This window comes from Leucopleurus acutus (assembly GCF_964270905.1).
Source record: "Leucopleurus acutus genome assembly, chromosome: 1".
In the NCBI taxonomy this organism is placed as follows: domain Eukaryota; kingdom Metazoa; phylum Chordata; class Mammalia; order Artiodactyla; family Delphinidae; genus Leucopleurus; species Leucopleurus acutus.
In genome coordinates, this window is record NC_139142.1 from 24,559,309 (window position 1) to 24,576,547 (window position 17,239).

General features: G+C 41.2%; 1 pseudogene across 1 annotated transcript in view; it reads left to right on the forward strand.

Moving 5' to 3' along the window:
* LOC309968403 (cyclin-dependent kinase 1-like) overlaps positions 1-14,577 on the forward strand; it is a 173,251-nt pseudogene extending 158,674 nt beyond the window's left edge. The window contains exon 3 of the transcript in view: positions 13,697-14,577. The product of the transcript in view is annotated as a cyclin-dependent kinase 1-like (transcript). The remainder of the gene's footprint in view (positions 1-13,696) is intronic.
* Positions 14,578-17,239: the final 2,662 nt, after the last annotated feature.

Here is a 17,239-nt window from a genome sequence, read left to right on the forward strand (position 1 = left end):
CCTGCGTCGGCAGGCGGACTCTCAACCACTGTACCACCAGGGAAGCCCCAGAACTTCATTTTTAAGACAAACTCAGGCCCAGGAGGCAGGAAACCCCCCACCCAGTCACACACACACTGAAATCCAGGTTTGCTCATACAAGTCCAAAGCCCTTTTCTTTATAGTGTGCTGCTCTTACGAAGAAGATTAACATGTATCCCTGTACACATTGTCATTTCCTTCACCGTCCATCATAATCTGAGATGTCCATCTGCACCAGAACCCTCCCAGGAAGACCCTCATCAGCTTGTGAATGTTTCCCTTGCCCTCTCCACAATCCTTTCCAGAAGCAGTCGTGGCTAAGGATGTTAAAGAAACCAATATCCCCCCCTCCTGAGAGTTGATGTCCCAAATTGAGCAGAATGCTCCAGATGAGAGCTAACCAATGTTACTGTGGCACAAAATTATAAATAGATGAGCACACCTTCCTTAAGCAAGCCTCTGATATACACTAGCTAACTGTCATACAGATAAAGCATGAAACCTCCTGAAGCCTTTAGCCAACCAAAATATCGAAGTTACCATCACCACACAGCTCCAATCCCCTTCCTTCCTCTCTCTTCCAAAAAGCTGTTACACACTGAGGAGGGCTAAGGGAAGGAGCCAGGTGAGAACCAGCATTCACTGAGACTGCACAAGGTGCACTGTGCCTATTACATACATTACCCATTGATTCATTTAGCATTTACCGAGGCCATGATAGGCCAGGAATATAAAGATCATAAGATACCATCTAGGCGCTCAATGATTTCAGTTTAGTACGAAAGACATTCATGTCAACAACAAAATGTAGAAACATGTGACAACCATGAAAGCATGAGATTAGGAGGTAACACCCAATACCTTGTGAGGAAGGATTATTTGCCTACATATAACTATATTTTCCAGATGAGGAAGCTGAGGCTTCAAAAAGTCAAACACTTATCCCAAGAAATGAGTTAGTGATGGAGGCAGAGATGTGAATTCTGGGTACAAAGCTCCAAAGTCCATACTTTCCCAAACTAAGTTGTTGATACATGTTGTACAAAATGTGTCCCATGGTCAATTAGGTTTGAGACTATAGAATGCCACTTCCTTCCCTTGGAAACTCAAAACACCCATATGAATAATAAAGACTCTAAGAAGTCTTACACTAAAATATCTGTTTAACCCTGTAGTGTGACCACTGAAATATTTTTTTCTTAACTCTTTTTTTTCAGAGAATACTTATTAATATAGAGAATTAATGTTACAGGGACTATACTTTGGAAAGTATATCCTGCTGTCATCCCTAAGGTAAACAAATGCAGCTATCACACCCCTGGCGGGGGGAAATCTTGACAGATTAGAAATGTGACAAAGCCAAAACAGTCCCTTTGAATAAATACATAACCCATGAGGCTTAATAGAATGACTTTTAGCCTAGATGACATGAAAGTAAAGATATATGTTGGGCCAAGACCACTGCATTCATCTCCAAATTCTATTCATTGCCCAAACAGCCTTCCAGAGTTCCCCAGGTAGCTCTGAGGTTCTTGACTTGCAGGAGGGCAATAGAAACTCTGAAGATATGAAACCAAAGGGGAGGTAATGAGAGAAGAGAAAGACACCAGCAACACAAGTCAGGAGAGAGACCCATAAAGGGAGGGAAAAGGAAGTTCCTTGGAGAGGAGGAGAGAAGTAAATGCTAACCTGTAATAGTAGCTTTGGCTTCCAGGCACTTCTCATGATCATGAAATGCTATTGATAGCATCGTATCTATTTCCTTTTTCATATTAATCCCCCTACATCAGAGTTTCTTTTTTCCTTTTTCTTTTTTTTTTTTTTTTTTGTCTGTGCTACACAGCTTGTGATATCTTAGTTCCCTGACCAAGGATGGAACCCCGGGCCCTCGGCAGTGAAAGCTCAGAGTCCTAACCATGGGACCGCCAGGGAATTCCCCAGAGTTTCTAACTTATAGTGCTATTGACATTTGGGGCCAGCCAAGTCTTTGGTGGGGGAAGAGGACTGCCCTGTGCATTGTAAGGTATTTAGTAGCATCCCTAGCCTCTACCATATGCCAGAACTACATGCCAGTAGCACCCTTCCCCCAGTTTTAAGAAAAAAAATGTCTCCAGATGTTGCCAAATGTCTCCTAGGGGGCAAAATCACTCCCAGTTTTGAACCACTGCCCTAAAGGTTCTTTGGTATCCATCACCAACACATGCTACCGTAAAATCCAAATAAGCGATTACCCTGCAAAACAAAGACATAACCTCTTCTGAATATTACTCCCTGGGCCTCAAGCTGCTTTCCAACAGAGCCCCACTGCTTACTGCCAGGTTGTCTGACTTCTAATCATTCCTGAGGGCCCATCTCAATCTCACCATCTCCTGCTATGAAGTCTTCCTGCCAACTTGAGTCAGCTGTGACCTACCCCTTCCTGCTCTATTCTGCCACCCATGATACAGTAGTGGTACATGATTGACTTCAATCGAAGGTCTACACATATTTGATCTTGTACTGTCCTGTAATTCATTATGAGTGAGCAAACACTGATATAGCACGTATGAAGTGTCAGACATGTGCTGGTGCAGTGGGACGTAGGAGACATAAGGGTATGATCTTTACCTTTAAGTAGAGTACAGTCTCATGGAGAAGGCAGACCCAGAGTTACAGTCCTACATAGCTGCTTGTCTCGTCTCCTCTGTGGGATCCCTGAAGGTAAAGGCAAAACTCCAATCCTTCGTTTATGTCCACCACAGAGCTGAGCACACAGTGGGTGCCCAAGAGATTACACTGAACTTGAATCAGTAAGGAAGGAGAGCTTCTCTGAGAACTCATCTCCACAAAGGCAATTACCATGCTTCTAGGACTCCACTGGGCAACTTCTTTTATGAAGTGATGGTAAAAGTAAATGGAATTTGTTATAGATAACTAATGAGAACCTACTGTAGAGCACAGGGAACTCTACTCGGTGCTCTGTGGTGACCTAAATGGGAAGGAAATCCAAAAAAGAGGGCATACATGTATACGTATGGCTGATTCACTTTGCTGTACAGCAGAAACTGACACAGGAGTGTAAAGCAACGATACTCCAATAAAAAAATAAATAAATAAAATAAAATAAACATATCTAGGTTCTGAGTGGGGAAAAAAAAGTATCTTATGGTTACAAGTGACAGAAACCTTCACTTAAACTGACTTAAAAAGTATAAAAAGACTAAAAAGACTTAGAGTAAAAAGAAATTGATAGCACGTGTCACTGAAGAGCCCAGGTGACCACAATGGTGGAAGCCAACTGAAAGACAACCCCCGCCCCCCAGCAGTGCTCAAAGCTGGAATAGTCTGAGCAACAAAATAAATAAAGTAGCATTGGATTCTATCCCATACTTGTATAAATAAATGATGAATACATATATGGGGGAGAAGAGAAATCTCCCATACAGAAGAATTCCAAATAAGTTATGTAGATACTCCATCCTCAAAAAGAAGCAACACAAATCCCCACTCCTTAAGCATGGGCTGCACATACTGACTTCCTTCCAAAAAGAACGGTATGGAAAGGGCGATAAAAGAATAATTTGACAGTGTCCAGCCATTGTAAAGTGAGGCATCCTTAAGGTTTTTTGAAAGAGTGTTTAAAGAATAAATATAATCATTCCTTAAGTAAATAAATAAATAGCTTGACAGTGGAGAAACCTGACAGACCCCACCTCAGCCAGGTGATCAAGGTCAGCAACAGCAGCGATGTCATGTTGACCGTAGGCACCCTTGATATGTGATGAGAATGACACTTGGCTTCTGTGGTCTTCCTCCAAACACATACAACCGCAGCCTAATCATGAGAAAAACATCAGGCAAATGCCAATTAAGGGGCCTTTTACAGAACATCTGACCAGTATTCGCCAAAAGTGTCAAAGTCACCAAAAGCAAGGAAAGTCTGAGAAACTGTCACAGCCAAGAGGAGTCTACATGGAATGTGGTGTCCAGGAGGGGCCCCTGAAACGGAAAAGGGCATTAGGGGACGACTAAGAAAACGTGAATAAAATATGGACTTCATTCAATAATAATGTACCAATGTTAGCTCATTAACTGAGATAAATGTGCCACACGAATGTAAGATGTTAATAACAGGAGAAACTGGGTGTGACGTCTATGGGAATTCTCTGTACTGTTTTCACAATGTTTCTGTAATTCTAAAACTATTTTTAAAAAAATAAGGTTATATTAATTAAAAGTAAATGGTGGGGGCTTCCCTGGTGGCGCAGTGGTTGAGAGTCCGCCTGCTGAGGCAGGGGACACGGGTTCGTGCCCCGGTCCGGGAAGATCCCACATGCCGCGGAGCAGCTGGGCCCGTGAGCCATGGCCGCTGAGCCTGCGCGTCCGGAGCCTGTGCTCCGCAACGGGAGAGGCCACAACAGTGAGAGGCCCGCGTGCCGCAAAAAAAAAAAAAAAAAAAGTAAATGGTATTTGTTTTTATTTGAAAAACATTAAAAGATGGCAATCCTACATAAGTTACCCTACCTTTTTTTTTAACTATTGCTCCATAAAATCCAAAAATCCACAACCCACTGCTTGAATAGTGAAAGTACAGAAAAGGAAAGAGGGAGGGGTCCAAGAAACACATTTAAACTATTAGGAAGTAACGAAGACTTTGCAAAAATAATTATCAACAACAAACAGGCTAGGGAATACTTGGAAAATGTGTAATACATACAAAATCACTAAATCTTAAAAGTCTGCATTACTGAGTCTTTGGGTGGGAATATACTAAGGCTCTAACATTCTTGAAAAGTAATGAAGAACAGAGGGACAGGAGTGTGGGAAGACAGGTGGAGGTTTACACCCTCCTAAGCCAGAAGAAAACAAGAGCCCTAAATGGGCATGGTTTAAGAAGGCTAGCTTTAGCATTTCGAAGAAACAATGGAAGAGAGTTTAAAATGTTTAAACAACAAAGATGAATAGAGGTCCCCTCGACCACAAGATAACAGAGCAGAGACGCAGTTGCCAGTTTGAATCAGGAGGCAGAATCCACTGTATCATCACTCAGAAATGCTCAGTAAATAGTAGCAGTGGTTGTTAGTATCATTACTGACACATCGAGCTCCCCTGACCATACAGTCTTTTTCTTTCCTCTCCTTTGACTTGAACTAGTGTTACATGTGGCATTTATACACAAGCCTTGAAAAGAACCAAGCTGATGGCTAGGAAAGTTTCCCAAGGATTCTGTCCTTACCATTCACACGAGAAGAGTGACCAAAGACGGGGGAGCACAATCCAGGGCAGCAAAAGGAGGTCAGGCCAGTGCATTTCAAAAGGGCACCTCGGTCTAGAGTCTATACAGTTCTAAACCCACATCAGGACACGCTCCCCCCAGCCTCTCCTTCCAGCACCCTGCGGCCCACCCCACCCCATCGAACATAATTCTCCAGCAGCACACTTTCCTACTCACCCTTGCCAGCCACCAAAAAACTGAGGAGGGCTTCCCTGGTGGCGAAGTGGTTAAGAATCCATCTGCCAATGCAGGGGACACGGCTTCCAGCCCTGGTCCAGGAAGATCCCACATGCTGCGGAGCAACAAAGCCTGTGCACCACAACTACTGAGCCTGTGCTCTAGAGCCCGTGAGCCACAACTACTGAAGCCCGCCCGCCACCGCAATGAGAAGCCCGCGCACCACAATGAAGAGTAGCCCCCGCTGGCCGCAACTAGAGAAAGCCCGCGTGCAGGAACAAAGACCCAACTCAGCCAAAAATATATAACTAAATAAATTTATTTAAAAAAAAACAAAACAAAAAAAACCCCCTGAGGAATCTGGGCTAAATACAAGCAGAAGGCTTCCCCAGTGTGGAAGGGGGCCCAGCAGCCAACAGCCCATTTTGGGAGGTAGAGTGGTAGCAACTTACATCTGGTGAGCCAAGAAGCCGGGAAAGACCAAGACCATCTCCACAGCTGGTGCTGGTCAACCTTCGGCGAAAGCGTTAAAACTGAGACTAGAGTCTGTAAAGACAGCATTTCCTTAGCCAAGTTTGAACTTTGCCAAAGAGGCTCAAGGCCTTTGATGTAGTTCATTTTAGGTCACAGCTCTGGTCCACCCAGCCCTGAGGAAATTGCGGCTTCATGGAAGAGTTCCATCCACGGGCCCTGGAAAGACGCACAGACCTCAAGGCCAGCCACAGAATAGAGGAGATGATCTCTACTGACCTATATACAGGGTCCAAGAACTTGAAAATGAGAGGAATGCGGGTAATGAGTCTGTCTTCTAAAGACTGAGCAAAGATATGCAAAGCCTGCCTGGTGATATTAACATATCTATACATGGAATGTGTTCATTAAAGGGGAAATCTCTTAAGGCGGTAGTTTAGCAAATTGTCCTGACTCCTTTATAGGTGGTAAAATCAACTAGTGAGTTACCAGCATTTTTTTAAAAAATGAAATAACACAGAATAGAAAATATGATTGCATCACATGTAATAAGAGTAAGTATTGTTTATTGTTTTCAATAAGTGTGTGTGTGTACATGTGTACTGGTCTCAATTTAAAATGTATCTCTTTACTGTTAGTTTTTTTTGACAGTGACTGCTTTCAAGTAAATATTGGTAGAGTCTAACAAAGTTTTAGTCAAACTAGTCATTCATTTATTCATTCATGCAGAGCACTCCTATTATGTGCCAGGCCTCCACAGGGCACTGAGAATACAACACTAATAGTCACAATAGTACAGCTCTTGTTATATATTTGGCACACCTCTAAGTTCCTTATATATGCAAATGTATTAGCCCTCGAAACAAGCCTATGAGATAGTTTGCATGATTATCAACATCTTGTTCAGATGAGTAACTTGCTCAACTCCTCATAGCTAGTAAGTGGCAGAGCTGGAATTTGAACAGTTCAGTCTAGCTGCAGAATCTCTTCTCTTATCCACCAAGCAATAGTACCCAAGGACTTGCCCTATTGCTCCCAACAATATCTCTGTTGCAGCAATGAATTGTATTAACCCGAGGCCACTACAGGTTGCACCTGTGTCGCTAACGCCCCTGGTCTGAACTGTTGTGCTAGCAAGTCAAATGGAGGCTTATACTTAGGCTTCCCGAGAAGTCTGCCATAAGAGACAGAATACACTGCCCAGAGTACCCTTTCCCCTGGGCATTTCTAGCCACACAAATCAATGGCCTGGCATTCTCTCGACACAAATTATGTGCATTCATGTCAATGAGCTTTATGAGCTGACAGATCAGTATTTGGGGCTGCAAGCCCAAGGGTCAGTCTAGGCCACAGAGACTTCAACAAAGGAAATGCCCCTGAATAGCTGTATGCCCTTGTCTAAGTTACCTTTCTGTGCCTCAGTTTCCTCAACTATGCGATAGGGATAATAACAGTATCTATCTCATAATATTGTTGTAAGAATTTAATGAAATAGGAAATGTAAGCAAATGCCTGGTATTTAGTAAGTGCTTATTAAATGTTTGCTAGCTATTATTATTTATTGGGCACTTTGCTAGTATCAAATTTATCAACCAATGCAAGAGAGAATGTGTAAGCAATATTGGGCCTACAGCATTCTATGCCGGGCTAGAGGAGTTCAGGGAAGAGGTACTTAAGTTAACCAGCAAATTTCAGAGTGAAGATATTATTTTGAGATGAGTCTTGAGGACTGAACCAACAGGTGAAGAATGAAGGAAAGGACATTCCATCCAGACAGACAGAGTGAACAACTTGGCAGAGACACAGAGGACCTTCGTGTGCAAAACCACCAAAAAAATCTCCAGCAAATTCCTGCAGCACAAGTTTTTCCAAAGTTGTTTCAGGCATTGAAATATATATGCAATGTGCATTTTACATATACTCACTTCAAGGCAAATGAAAACCTCAGCCCTAAAAGAAACTTAAGGGAAAAAGCATCAGTTCCTAAATACATTAGAAACGGGAATCTCTCCCATGAAGCTGGACGTGCTTTAGAGAAGTGGGCTCCCAGACCTAGGAACTTGTTAGAAATGCAGATTCTCGGCCTCCCCCAGACCTACTGAATCAGAAATTCTAGAGGTAGGGCCCAGCCATCTGGGTTTAGAGAAATTTGCCAAGAAGGAAACAAAGATAAAAGCAACAGCAGTCCAGGCAACAGCTCCTGTGAAGAGCTATGCTCCCTGTAACCAGAGCCAGGCACAATTTACACAGTGGCTAAATAGCTCAGGCTCTGTAAACCCATCGACCTGGGTTTGAACCCCAGTTTTGGTGCCTGATGCCTGCTACTTCCCTTAACCACTGCATTCTCATCTGCAAAATAGAGATAATGATTCCTCCCTCTTAAGATTGTTCTCAGGACTTGGTAAGATGGTACCTATAAGGCACTGCACAGAGCAGCTCATTAAGTGCGAGCCAGTATGCCTAAAGGGGAACTCAAGCAAATTCATCCTCTCCAAGAGTGATAATGTCTCTGAGTTCTAACAGCTTTTGGAACAGCAGCCTTCAAGTTGGGGTACACATGCTGTTGGGGGTATAAGAGGACTTTGTTTGGGGACATGGATAGACTGATAAAGATCAATTTCCAAATCTTCATTTTTCCTACAGACTCCCCTAAAATTGATCTGCCTGCAGCTGGGGCACCAGGCAAGTTCTCCTTCCACAACTTTCCTATCTTCTCTTTCACAGTAGCCCTCCTCCCACTTACCAAAAGCAAGACATAGTGCTCACACATCCCAAATCTTACTATGTGTCCTGGGAGACAAACTTCCAGGGCTCCAAACAGGGAATAAATAGAAATATTGAGGTTGTGAATGTCTCTAATGAGAGGGGAAAATCCATTTGCAAATGAGCAACTCAAATGACGGGTTACAATTTCTTTTCCAAGTCAGGCGTTTTCCACATAATCAAATGGGGACCTAATTTGCGCTGTCAGCTGATAGATCATTAAAACAAATTTTTGATGATAGACCACTATGTGATTTTTAATATATGACTTGGAAGCAGTTCAAATAATTCAAATGTAACAATTTTCCTTACATTTCCACTTACTTATGTGAACGTTTTCAGCACTTTAACCTTTTATTTTAATTGAAATATGTTACGCTAGTTTCAGGTGTACAATGTAATGATTCAATACTAGTACAGATTGCAAAATGATGACAATAAGTCTAGTTAACATCCGTCAGCACTTACGTCTTAATAAACAAAAACTTGGCTTGCAATTGATGTCGAACTGTCTCAATCAAGCAATAAGTAATATTCACCCACAGATACATGATACAAGTTTTTAAAATGCCATCCATCTCACAGCAGATGCATTTCCAATGAATTTCACTTCTGTGTTTAATAATTCCATATCAAAATTATAATATATCTATGTTGCTTTTCTCAATTACATAGTATAATAATTTTAATGATAATTCAATCCAGAAGGAATGTTTTAATACTTAAAGCCTTTTAGGCACATGAAATGTTTTAAAATGCTGTTTCAATCTATATGTATGTTTTTGTTGCAGAGAAGCGTGATACAGAAATCGATAAAAAACTTTCAAGCATAAAAATATATTACATGAGGATAAAATTCTGTGGGGAAAGTGGAATGAAAATGTGAGTTCAAGGAGAAAAAGCAATGATGTAAAATTTTCTGACTACTAAAGAAAAGCTCTTTTGTATATTTTTAAACAGAAGACAGTAGTATCAAATCATTATGGTATTTAGACTGGAAACTTTAAAAAGGGCAATGTAAAGGTTTATTTAAAATTTTTTAAATTTCAGTATTTATTATTTGCCCAAAATTACATTCTTTGTAATTTTTATGTAAAGTTATAGTAACTGTAGATGCAAAGTTAAAAATGTACAAGGGGTACACTGCCTCTCAAATTTTTTTCAGGGGATATGCAAGGAAAACATGCGAATACCTCTGCTCTAGAAAATCTCCCCCTTATTGTTCTTCTCTTTCTTTAGTAGGTGAATATATTAAACAGAAGTGACATTCTCAGCGCTATATGGCATGCTAAGAAGCACTCCAGAGGAGGAACCATCGCTGTCTCTGTTTTCAAAAACTCACCACCTAGTTGAACCAACCAGAAAAAAGTGATGCAAAGCAACTGAGGTATGTGGCAGACACTGGTCTTGCCCACATGGTGCTCACGCACTCCGGTATCCTTGCTAAGCAAATCCAGACTAGGGCAGCAATATGCCAGGTACTCATTTTTTCAGCCTCCCTTCCCCTGAGGGGTGAACACGTGACAAAATTCTAGCTGGTGAAACATAAGTAAAGACCTGAGGGCTTCTGGGAAAGCTTTTGCTTTCCTAATAAAACCATATAGATGAGACTAGCTCTGCCTGTCCTTTCTTCTTCCTAACTTGAATGCGGATGCAATGCCTGGAGCTACAGCATTTATGCCAAAACTATGAGGCAACGAGCATGAGAACAAAGACAACATACTAAGGATGGCAATATGGACACATGGAAAGATCCTGGGTCCCTGATGGCATAGCTGAGCAGTGAACTAATGCCAGCAAGCGCTTACCTCTAGATCTTCTACTACAGTAAATACATGTATACACATATTTCAATTGCTGTAAACCAGTGCTAGCTGGATATCCCAGTTACTTGTACTGTGTAACAAGCTACTCTAACAGTGCCATTAAAATAAGTCATTTTATTAAGCTCACAGATTTTGCAGGTCAGGAATTCAGACAGGGTCCATCTGGAATGGTTTGTCTTTACTGCATGATATCCGGAGCCTCTGTTGAGAAGACTCAACCGGGTGAGTGACTCAAACACCCAGGAACTAGAATAGCTGGCCCTGGAGAATCCATTTCCATGAAAACTTCTTCACTCACGTGTCTGGTACCCAGGCTAGAATGATAAAAGACTGGGCTCAGATGGGACTGTTGACCAAGTGCCAACACATGTGGCCTCTCCATGTGGCTTAGGCTTTTCCAGCACAATGGCTGGGTTCTGAGAGCAAGCATTCCAAGAGACCTAGAAGGAAGCTGCATGGATTTGTATGATCCAGGCTCACGCAGGAATCAGTGTCATTTCTACAGTACTCAGTTGGTCGAAGCAGTCACCAGATTCAAGAAGACGAGACACAGATGCCAGCTCTCAATTAGAGGCGTAAAAAGAACTTGCAACCATTTTTCTTTAAAACACCGCATCGGTTGAGGTATTTTTCCTTGCAAATTAACACATTCCTAACTGATACAATGGATGATATAACATAACATAAAGTGGATGCGAAGTTGAACAGTACAAGTAGGCTATTGAACTCAAAGGAGGAAGAGATAATGAGAATCAAGAAAGCCTTCATTATAAACACTGATTGAGGGCCTGTAAGTGCACAGCCCAGAATAAAATGCCAAGAGGATTGCAAAAATACTGCAAGACCCCATATCTATCCCCCATGCTAGATATGAGTTCAGATCTCAATCTGCTATTCTCAACCAACTTGGCTTTGGAAAATCCTAGCTGAGCCTCAGTTTGTGTATCAGCAGAAAGGAGAGCATATGCCAAGGTTAGGGTGAGGTCTAAATAAAATAGAATGAGAAGGGCCTTGCATGGTGCATGTCACTCAGGAAGTGTTCAATAAATGCTATGCATGTGTTTATTTATTAAAAGAACTTACCCATGTGGGAAAATTGAATGAGTATCTACAATTGACAGAGTCAGTATCCCCCAAACATAAGTCAGAGCCCCAAACCCACCTTATGGACTCAGCAAGGTTTACTGACATTTGTTTTGTACAGAGCTTAGAGGACTTAGACCAATTTCTCTGGAGGAAAACCAAAACAGACTTGAGAAGATCTTCTGATGTCTAGGCTGATGTCAAGCCTTTTCCCTGCAAAGCCCATCCCGACCCCTGCTACCAGTTTAGAAAAATCTATAGCATTTCTCACAAGAGGCCAACCATTCCAATCTGGGATAAGTTTTCTAAATATTAGATCTGAAATGATTTATTTTATCCCTAAATGCATTGGGCCACAATCTTCCTGAATGGATTAAGTCATACCATCTATTTTTAGCAGCTGGCTCATTCAGTCCATTTCCTTACTATAAATACCTGAGTGCACTCGTTTCAAAGTAGATCTCTTTTGTCATCTGATTGTCCCAGTCTAGGTTAGAGGGGGATCGAGGAGAGAATGGAAAATGAGACAGAGAATAGAGAAAGAGAGACTGCATTGCTCTACTCTGCGCAGCAGCTATTTTCACAGACTCATAGATCCCTAGCGGCCTGAACACAGGAGAAAGCCAAGAGGGTCTAGCCCTTCTCAGTGTGCTAACCTTGAGAAGGTGGCAGCTATCTGGGACTCGATGGAGCCACCCAGACTCTCTCCTATCATTTCAACCACTGAAAGTTTCCTTTTCATAATCCCATGTCTCAGTCTCCCTACTCCTAACACACTGACACTAACCCCAGCCCCCAAGGCAGGCCAAGAGAGGTTTCTCCTGGTCTTAATGCCCTTGAGTGAAAATAAATTATTATAATATTTCATACCCATCTCCCTGGAGTCTCGAAGAAGGGGACACTGAGCTCTCGACGAATACTGATCAAAGCATTAAGAGGAAATAGGCCAGAGTCAAATTAAGGAGTGGGTCTGCCGGGCAGCTGCATGGAGCACAACTACACAAGGAAAGATACGTTCAAACATCACTGGATGCCGGTGTGTCGCTGGAAATTAAGGAGATAGATAGAGGAAAAATGCAAGTTCGAAACTCTTCTCAGGAAAGTAGAATGTGTGGTTAAAGGAATACTGCAAGATGATCCTGAAGTTGTAGCTAAGACCTCTAAGGGCCATGATTTCAATAGTGAATATTTGTCATTTAAGGTAGCTAATATCTTAATATTCTCCCTATTTTGAGGTTTCTACCAGCAGTCCTCCTTCTCCATTCTTTTTTCACTTTCCCAGTTTTCAACTCCTCCTCCAAATTAAAGCTAAACAAACTTTTTTTTTTTTTTTTTTTGCGGGACACGGGCCTCTCACTGTTGTGGCCTCTCCCGTTGCGGAGCACAGGCTCCAGACACGCAGGCTCAGCGGCCATGGCTCACAGGCCCAGCCGCTCCGCAGCATGTGGGATCTTCCCAGACCGGGGCACGAACCCGTGTCCTCTGCATCGGCAGGTGGACCCTCAACCACTGTGCCACCAGGGAAGCCCTGAACAAACATTTTGATTGAACAAATATATTGATTTGGGGGGGCAAGAAATTATCAACACTCTACCAAGATTCCCACATGTCTCAGTCTGGACACTTCCCCCAAGGATCTCAAAGGGGTACAAAAACCCACTTATCCAAGTTTCAAGCACCAAGGAAACACTGTGCTCCCAAAAGCAGCCAATGGGAGCAGAGTCTCCTGGCTTCTCTCAGATGAAATGCAAATGTGCCTCAAATAATAGAAAAGTATTCATCAAATGTTTTCAAAAACAATTCATACATGATGATCCAGTGGGTTTTATCTCAGGAATGCAAGGCTGGTTTAACATTCAAATATCAATCAATGTAATTCAACATACTAACAGAACAAAAAAGAAGAAAACAATTATCTCAATAGACTCAGAAAGATTATTAGAAAATTATTGAGAATAAAACCTCTCAGGGCTCTTGGAAGTTGAGGAAGAGCGACACAGATATGATGGCTGCATCACTGCCTCCACCACCCCTCTGACACCTCCAACCACATCCTCTACCATCACAGAATGATAATCCAGGATCTACCATTCCTATTTAGTAACTGTGCATGATTATTCCAAAATAGAGAAAGTTGGAGAAGTATCTATGGAATTATGTGTAAGGGTAGACACAAAACTACAGGTCAAGTGGTAGCCATGAAAAAATCAGACTAGAAAGTAAAGAGGAAGTGTTCCTAGAGCCTCAACTCAGGAAATTTCTCTTTTAGAACTCTGTCATCCAAACATAGTCAATCTTCAAATGTGGTTATGCAAGAATCCAGGTTACATCTCATCTTTGAATTCCTTGGATCTCAAAAGTACTTGGATTCTATCCCTCCAGGTCTGTTCATGGATTCTTCACTTGTTAAGAGTTATTTGTAATAAACCCTACAAGGGATTGTGTTTTGTCAGCCTAGAAGATCTCTTCACAGAGATTTAAAACCTCAAAATCTATTGATAACAAAGGAACAATTAAACTAGTTGACTTTGGCTTTGCCAGAGCTTCTGGAATACCTATTAGAGTATACATACATGAGTTAGTAACACTCTGGTAGAGATCTCCAGAAGTACTGCTGGGGTCAGCTCACTACTCGACTCCAGTTGACATGTGGCATATAGACACCATATTTGCAGAATTAACAACAAAGAAGCCACTTTTCTATGGGAATTCAGAAGTTGATCAACTCTTTAAAATATTCAGAACTTTGGGCCCCCCCAGTAATGAAGCATGGCCAGAAGTGGCATCTTTACAGGACTATAAGAATACATTTCCCAAGTGAAAACCAGGAAGCTAGCATCCCATGTCAAAAGCTTGGTTGAAAATGGCTTGGATTTGCTTTCAAAAACATTAGTTTATAATCCTGTCAAAGAAATTGCTGACAAAATAAAACTGAGCTACCCATATTTTAATGGTTTAGACAATCATATTAAGAAGATGTAGCATTCTGACAAAAAGTTTCCACATGTATCAAGAACAGACTGTTCTATTTTTACTGTTAACTCTATTTTTATCCCATGTATTTTTCTTTTCTTTGTTGTAAAGTTTAAGCCATACTTCATCTTCTAATTTCAGGTATAACTTAAAATGTAAATACTGTTCTATATGAATTTAAATGTAATTCTGTATATGTGTGTAGATCTCACTGTAACAACTGTTTTTTTACTATAATAAAACTATAAATCTAGTATTGATGACAAAAAAATGAGAAAAAAAATTTAAACCTTTTTTTTTTTTTTTTTCCGGTATGTGGGCCCCTCACTGTTGTAGCCTCTCCCATTGCAGAGCAACAGGCTCCAGACGCGCAGGCTCAGCGGCCATGGCTCACGGGCCTAGCCGCTCCGTGGCATGTGGGATCTTCCCCGAACGGGACATGAACCCATGTCCCCTGCATCGGCAGGCAGACTCTCAACCACTGCACCACCAGGGAAGCCCCAAAATTTAAATCTTTTAGTAAATTAAGAACAGAAGAAAACTTCTTCAGCCTGATAAAGGGCATCTTGGAAAAACCTACAACTAACATCACACTGACTGAATGGCTTTCCCCTTAAGATCAAGAACAAGGCAAGAATATCTGCTCTCACGATTTTTTTAACATTATACTAAAAGTCCTACCAGGTTGATAAGGCAGTAGAATAAATAAAAAGCATCCAGCTTTGAAAAGAAGCAAAACTGTCTTTGTCACAGATAACGTGATTGTTTACATAGAAAATCCTAAAATACCTGCAAAAGAGCTGATTTTACCAAGGACAAAGGTACAAGGTCTATGTATATTTAAAATAAAAAGAAGGGACTTCCCTGGCGCAGTGGTTGAGAGTCCGCCTGCCGATGCGGGGGACACGGGTTCGTGCCCCGGTCTGGGAAGATCCCACATGCTGCAGAGCAGCTAGGCCCGTGAGCCATGGCCGTTGAGCCTGCGCATCCGGAGCCTGTGCTCCGCAACGGGAGAGGCCACAACAGTGAGAGGCCCACTTACCGGGGAAAAAAAGAAGAATTTCTAAATGGTAGAAACAAAGAGTTAGAAATTGAAATAAAATAGATACCATTAATTTTTTAAAATACTGTATTAGTTCTCAACTGCTACATAATGAATTACCAAGTTAGCAGCTTGAAACAACAAACATCTATAATCTCACACAGTTTCTACAAGTCTGGAATCTGGGAAAAGCTTCACCAGGTGGTCTGGCTCAGCATCTCTCAGGAGGTTGCAGTCAAGATATCAGCCAGGGCTGCTGTCATCTGAAGGCTTGACTGGGTCTGGAGGATGCACTTTCAAGATCACTCATTCACATCTTGTTAGTGGAGGCCTCCGTTCCTCGTTTATGAGGGTATCTGTTCTTCACCACATTTGACCTTCCAGTAGAGCTGTTCTCATGTTTTCCAGAGCAAGCAATCCAACAGAGAACAAGGAAGAAGCCATGATGCCTTTTACTGCCTACTCTCAGAAGTGGCATTCCATCACTTTGCCATATCCTATTGGTCACGCAGACCTGGTACGATATGTGTGCATTGCAGGGGGGACTGTACAAGGGCATGTATACCAGGAGGGAAGGAGCATTGAGGGCCAACCTGGAGGCTGGCTACCACAAATAACTTTGTGACAGCACCAAAAGATATAAAACCCTTGTGGATAAATTTAACAAAATACATGCTAAACCTCCACACTGAAAATGATAAAATAATCACTGAAAAAAATTTAAAAGACCTAAATAAAGGACGATATATACAATGTTTATGGATTGTCAGACACAATATTAAGATATTAATATTTCCCAATGTATTGGATTCAATGTAATCTCAATCACAATGCCACAGGTTTTTCTCAATAGAAACTGATGAGCCGATAATAAAATCTGTATGTAAATGTTAAGGATTTAAAAGAGCCAAAACAACTTTGAAAAAGAAGAACAAAGACGGAGGACTTAGACTACCTCCTACACTACATCCCCAAATAGTGTAAGACCTACAATATTTTAGGATCTCCAATAAAGCTATAATAATACAGACAGTGTGCTATTAACATAGGAGAGACATACAGATCAGTGGAACAGAATAAAATGTCCAGATATAGACCCACTCATATGGTCAATTAATATTTGACAAAAATGCCAAAGTAATATAAGGGGAAAGGATTTTCAACAAATGTTGCTAGAACAATTGAATATCCCAGAAAGAAAATAAACTTTGAACATTGTCTTACAATATAAACAAAAGTTAACTTAAAATTGATCATTAAAGAATATATAATGAAGAAAACACAGTCTCTTCAATAAGTGGTGCTGGGAAAACTGGACACTTACATGTACGAGAATGAAATTACAAAATTCTCTAACATCATATACAAAAATAAACTCCGAATGGATTAAAGACCTAAATGTAAGACCAGATACTATAAAACTCCTAGCGGAAAATATAGGCAGAATACTCTGACATAAATCGCAGCAATATTTTTTGGATCCATCTCCTAAAGTAAAGGAAATAAAAGCAAAAATAAACAAATGGGACCTAATTAAACTTAAAAGCTTTTGAAAACCATTGACAAAACAAAAAAACTACCTACTAAATGGGAAAAAATATTTACAAATTATATGACCAATACGGGATT